Source organism: Salvelinus sp. IW2-2015, unplaced genomic scaffold (assembly GCF_002910315.2).
Source record: "Salvelinus sp. IW2-2015 unplaced genomic scaffold, ASM291031v2 Un_scaffold1738, whole genome shotgun sequence".
NCBI lineage: Eukaryota > Metazoa > Chordata > Actinopteri > Salmoniformes > Salmonidae > Salvelinus > Salvelinus sp. IW2-2015.
The window spans coordinates 95,039-101,625 of record NW_019943122.1 but is presented as its reverse complement, the minus strand read 5'-3'; the positions used below and the strand labels follow the sequence as shown (position 1 = coordinate 101,625).

General features: G+C 43.2%; 1 long non-coding RNA gene across 1 annotated transcript in view; it reads left to right on the top strand.

Moving 5' to 3' along the window:
* The first annotated feature begins 4,064 nt into the window (after window positions 1–4,064).
* The window catches only part of LOC112071840 (uncharacterized), a 32,493-nt gene continuing 29,970 nt past the window's right edge, over window positions 4,065–6,587 (top strand). Inside the window, exon 1 of the long non-coding RNA XR_002894188.2 lies at window positions 4,065–4,289. This is a non-coding gene — a long non-coding RNA (uncharacterized lncRNA). The remainder of the gene's footprint in view (window positions 4,290–6,587) is intronic.

Below are 6,587 nucleotides of genomic sequence, written 5' to 3'. Positions count from 1 at the left end.
TGAAAAACTCCCGGAGGTCGTGGGAGTCCGTGGGAACGGCTGAGAGATCTGAGGCTTTTCCCAAGCCTGCAGGAGGACGTCCAGGGGTAGGCTGCGCCGCATTGAGTGTGACAGAATGGGCTCCAATCCGGGATAGAACCCGTAGCCCAGTCAATCGGGGGGTTGTGCCTCTGGAGCCATGACAATCCCAACACCACGTGTACATGAGGAGACTCAATGAGAAGAAACTGCATGGACTCAGTTACCTGACACTCGCTCACAGGTTGATGGGAACCATACTGTGAGTGACCCTGCCAATAGAGCATCCGTGCTCTGGCGTCCATGGGAATGGAGAGAGGTTGTGTGGATATGCTCAGCTCCGACACCAGGGTAGTGTCGTGTCTTTGGCATCATTAAAATGAAGACTGTTATTTTATCAAATAAATTATTTGTAATTATTGTTATGTGATTAAACTAATCATGCAAATGTAATTAACTAGGAAGTCGAGGCACCAAGGAAAATCTTCAGATTACAAAGTTATAATTTTCTTAATATAACTCTTCAGATATTTTAATATCTGATCAATTAGTCTTCTAATTAATGAATGATTATTTACCTAATGTTAGTCTCATTTCAAACGTCGTAAATTGTTGGTTATCTGCACGAACCCAGCCTTTACTATGAATCATTATACATCAATTGTCTTAATAATTTATTTACTAACTAACTAAATAATCACAGAAATGCATAAACAAACAAACAGTAGATTTGGTTACAAAGAAATGATAGGGGAGGTTCCCTAGTGGACTAAGCCGATATGACGGCTTGGTGGACAAAGGGAAGTGGGGGTGGACTGAGAAGGGCGGGAAAGACAAAAAGGAGTCACTACACAGTTGATAATTATATTGATTGAAATGCTAATCCTTTGCACATGAACGCTCACTCATTCGGGAATAATTGCAATCAAAATATATTTACCCTCAGTGTGTCGTCATGATCTCTGTTGGAATCGTCCGTCTTTCTGTCGGAGAGTTCGTCCGAGCGTCTCTCTCTCTGCTTCCCTGAAGTCTTTCGTGGTTAGAATGAATACTTCAGAGTACCATTCAGAAATGTTCTCATAGAATAGATGTTTCGGCGGTTGTCGGTCTTCGCATCCCAGGTTGACATTATTTCTAGCTGCAGACTAGTAATTAGTATATAAACTGTGCCCTTATTCTGTCAGGATTGATAGTCTCAGAGTTTAACCACCCGTTTCCACCCGTGTAGCCAATGCTCCACGTGGTATGGTTAGGAATTCAACAACCATTGTAACCTTAGCTTATACTGAGTTTTTTTTGTGGTCTAAACTCAAACCTTTGCCCCCTCGGTGTCCATCGAGGTACGTGTGGTCTGAAGAAGATTTCTTCAGGAGTTTTTTTATTTGTAACAGTAGAAAAGGGGTGTTCCATGACGCCAGATCATGTCTGTGCTCACAGAGGCGGGCCAATGACTTAGTTAAACTTTAAAGGGAATACAATTCTCTTTCATTAAAGGTTTAACATCACCTTACATCATTTCACAAATAGTTTAATCTTTACTCATTCATTTTATACAATAATTAGATGCAAACCTCATAACTGAGGAACCTGTATGAACAGAATTAGGGTAATGTGGCTGTATTGTCTTTCATGAGGTCACAAACATGAAAGAAAACGGACCGGGTCGTAGCTGGCTTCTCCACCGACCGTTTACACATTCTCCAAAACATGGACATTGTTCAGTTCTCAAGTTCTGTGATGTAGAAGAAGTTCCTTTGTTCTACTGTGAAACTCTCTCTATACTGCAGGGCCAGGAGGAGAGAGTCTCCTTCAGGAATTCACGACCTGAGATAACAGAACCTGGGTGTAGGAGAGAGAGAGAGAGGGAGATGCCACAATCTATACCCAGAAAGGGCCACGTCATGACAGCAGCATCCATAAATCTCCCGTTGGCCACAGAGTCCATGAGCACCCAGAGAGATTTAGATGTGTCACCCCACAGCAGGATAGCATGGAGAGGAGAATGAGTAATGGGAGATGGGGAGACTCCCTGTATGACCCACCAGCGTACACTTACCTACTGATGAGCCTGGGCTTTTACTGGACAGGTGGATATGTAATGTCCTGAAGTAACACAATACAGACAACTTTTGGAGTGCAGTCTGCGTAAACGTTCCTCAGGAGACAATCTTGCCCCGCCCAGTTGCATGGGCTCCGGAGGAGGCGAGTCGACAGTCCTCAATGATAGCCCCTGGCTTGGCTTCACGGGTGACATGGGATTCTTCGGGGGCAAGGAGGAAACCGTGGACGAGCGCATGTGGCCGGAAACAGACCTCCTCTTCCTGCTGCGTTCCCATAACCGCCCATCGATACTTATGGTCGAGGACCATGGGGAGCTCCCGGGCTGCGAGCTCATCTTACTACATGATTCCATATGTGTTATTTCATAGTTTTGATGTCTTCACTATTATTCTACAATGTAGAAAATAGTAAAAATAAAGAAAAACCCTGGAATGACTAGGTGTGTCCAAACCTTTGACTGGTACTGTATCTATCTGGTGGTTTTGAGCCATGGATGTACAGATTGATTGACAGGTCAACTCTTTTTGGCTTGGCTAATTAGCTGGCTAATGTTTTTGTTTGATAAAAATGCATCTGGACACAGTACCAGCTCTTTTATTTCACCTGGCGGCCAGTTCATGATCTTTTGAGAACATTATGTGAGGAGTCACTTGAAGTGTGAGAGGAATGGGAGATGGAGGAATAGAGTGCTCAGGCAGAGGACTCGTAGTGAGGACGACTGGCTACAAATTCTGAACTTTGTGCGGTGAGCTTTCTGGTGCCCAGAGCTGCCGAGGCATTTCCCAAGTGGGTGCTTCACAGAGTGGAAGAGGAGAAGTCCAGTGGCTATATGACACAGGCTGGTTCTCAGACTTGCCCTCTACAAGATCATCAGGAGACTCCCTCACCATCATCTACCATCCTCTGACCAGCTCCCTCCGCTCAAGCCATGAACTGACCCTCAACATCAGCAGAGGATGCAACATTCAAAGGCTTGGCCTCTATTGGTTCACCTGACCTGTCATAATATATTGCTTGTACTCTTTTTTTTTTTGTCTTGACACAGTCAAACAACTCCAGCAAAAGAAGGCAACTTTTTTCTAATTTGGCACACGGAAACTTTAGGCCAGCAGCATACCACCCTGCATACCACTGCTGGCTTGCTTCTGAAGCTAAGCAGGGTTGGTCCTGGTCAGTCCCTGGATGGGAGACCAGGTGCTGCTGGAAGTGGTGTTGGAGGGCCAGTAGGAGGCACTCTTTCCTCTGGTCTAAACAAAGATCCCAATGCCCCAGGGCAGTGATTGGGGACACTGCTCTGTGTAGGGTGCCGTCTTTCGGATGGGACGTTAAACGGGTGTCCTGACTCTCTGAGGTCATTAAAGANTCTCTGAGGTCATTAAAGATCCCATGGCACTTATCGTAAGAGTAGGGGTGTTAACCCCGGTGTCCTGGCTAAATTCCCAATCTGGCCCTCAACCATCACGGTCACCTAATAATCCCCAGTTTACAATTGGCTCATTCATCCCCCTCCTCTCCCCTGTAACTATTCCCCAGGTCGTTGCTGCAAATGAGAACGTGTTCTCAGTCAACTTACCTGGTAAAATAACGGATAAATAAAAATAAATAAAAAATCTAAAAAAAACATGGAAACTATTCAAACTAATTATTTGCATATGTAACGCTTACTCTCAAAATCATATTTTCCTCATGAACCATACGTCAGATTCCCTACAGATGTTATATTTAGACTCATGATTGCACATAAAGGAATACGTTCCTACATGATAGAGTACTTACTTTGTTATCCAACTGATGTTGTATACTTTTTGTCATCCTGTGAACCCCGTTCATTGCTTCTCGCAGCTATATTTTGTTTGTTTGTTCTTTGCTTATGAAGCACCTTGAGATTAATATTATGAAAAGCGCTACAGGAGTTTAAGAAATTACAATAATTATTATATGCACTGCACTGCTGTCTGACAGACTTCCAGCAGGGGCTTTCTCGAGTTCACTAGCTAGTAGAGAGATCTTTCTGTATCCCGCAGCGGTGTTTATATGTGCATGCAAGCAGTTGCCCCTTCACACTGATACCGAGACACACAGCAGCATGGCGAGCCGGGAAAGAGCACAGAGTTTACTTCACTCATCAACAAAAACAAAGTTGTCATGCATTGGATTCCTGCGGGTTTTATTTATTACTTTTATACACACGGCGCAGGCGAACAAACAAGGTGAACAAACATTATTTTTTATTCCTGGCGTGAAAAAACATGTTATAGATTTTACTCTAGCTTGGTTACTAGCAAGGGAGCCACTACTTACTTCTGTGTCGCTAGTTAACTTTTTTGTTTAGGTAATTTAGTTGGTGGTGGTCAGAACAATTCTTTTTTATTTCCTTCGTCTCTGGTGGTTTATTGCTTTATGGGTAGTTGGTTACCTACAGTGAACTTGCCAACTCAACACAGAAAACAAACATTTGCTTGCTAACTTAGTTAACGCCATCATTCTAGCTAGCTAATATTATAGATTAAGTTCTGTTTTGGTACCTCTAACCTTATGGGTTAGACACAGCTAGCTAGGTAAGCTACACAGTAGCTAACTAGCTTGCTAACTAAGTAAGATAGCTTGATAACTTAACTAACTAGCTAGGTAAACCAGGTGTGACGGTTAGTTAACGTTAGAGATGACCAGATAGCAACGACTGAACAAGTCAATATAGCCCCTGGTTTGGCTTCACTTGACTTAGCCAGCCGGTAATGTCAGAAAGGACACCCTGTTCTGATGTTATGCCAGCTAGCTTGAGAAGTTCGACAATTTTAACTAGTTAGGTGGCTAGCAAATGCATCTTTTTCAAATAGTTGATCGGCAGATAATGTTGTCAGTTGGGTGACAATGAACCGACAATTTGCTAGTATACATTATAGCAAACTACGATTGTCAGTTCCCTAGTTAACGTCGTTAGTCGTTACAGTAGCTATTTCTCCTTAGCTGAGATCAAACTCAAGTTATCAGTCAAACAAATTATCAAGATATCTAGTTAATTAACTAGTAATTGAAACAATGTGTCATCAATATACTAGAAGTTATCTTCTGGCTAGTTCTCTAAATCAGCTAGCTCGCAGCTAACCTTGAGCTAACTCAGTTCTCAAACGCTAGCTAGCAAGCTACTGTAGCAGAGAGCCTGACAGCAACGACAGGTTGGGACATTTAACTCGATCAGTCCCGATCAGTTCATTTATCTGAATTTCATTTATCTCCATTTCCAGTCCTTATATTTAGCCACAACAGAGTGTGAATTACACCGTGTGGGGGGTGTATTTGATCTGCGCATTTGCCAGCACTGGGTATCGCAAGTGAAGTGAGTTTGGAAAAGCTGAAAGAATGCATCATATAAATAGTTTTCACATATAAACGATATATATCCGAACTCAGAATCAAAAAGTATTTGCAAAAATAACATGGTCACTGACTGGTACAGTAGAATGTTTATTTTGATTTGGAGATTTTCTCCATTTATAAAAAGTCCCATCAATAGCCTGATATTTAGATGTGTCCATGGAAACAGGATTATTAGGAGAAATCATTCTTCTTGCAAAGCATGTAAACGTTTTAAACAAACAATTATTCTAACCTGACTATCCACAATAATCGCATTATTGTGTGCATGTGCTAGCCTGAAATGGCTTCTTAGTAGCTTGTTATGAGGATGGGAGATTGGGAACCAATCTGGGCTAGCTAAAGCTCATTTCCTGACATTGGTAGGTGGCTAGTAGTGTTACATAGAAAAATAAATATTGTGATGCCTCTGATGGAAAGCGAGAAAGTCTTGTATCTCTTGAATACCAGTTAGTCATTCATTTCAAAGTCTTTGTTGACTAGTTTAGGCGTACGGTGTGATTCACTGTATGGTGTGAGGCACACAGGTGTATCACGCCACTGGTTAAGGGGTGTGTTCCTTGCCCTCATCACTGTTACTTTGTGTGTCATAAACCTTTCAGGATTACACCAGCAGTGAGTCATGTTGAGTTAGGGAAGCAGCTGCAGAGAGCAGTGCATCTCAGTCCTAACTGGTTTCACGTAAGGAGTGGAGTGACAATTCATTTCCTCATTGTTGAATTTGTAATTGAATTGTCATTTAATAGGAATAGCCTTTTACGCTATTGTCAATGTAGGCCTGATGTGGTTAATAACTCCTTAGTATTACTGTAGGCTGTCATAGCCCTGTCAGAGAGCTCTGGTCTCTGTAGCCTGGGTTGTCCCTCTGCAGTCTGCACCATAGAACAGAACAGTACTTCATGTCTTGGCCTGTAGATCACATGTTCCTTCCCAGACTCAGACCTGATGGCTGTTGTTGTGCCTTCGGAGAAGTCTCTGACGTCACTATGAATGCTGCGCTGTTTCTGTTCTTGATTTTGATAATGCAAACCATTGGCTGGGGCTCGGTCTGAGGCCGGGGGCTCGGTCTGAGGCCGGGGGCTCGGTCTGAGGCCGGGGGCTCGGTCTGAGGCCGGGGGCTCGGTCTGAGGCCG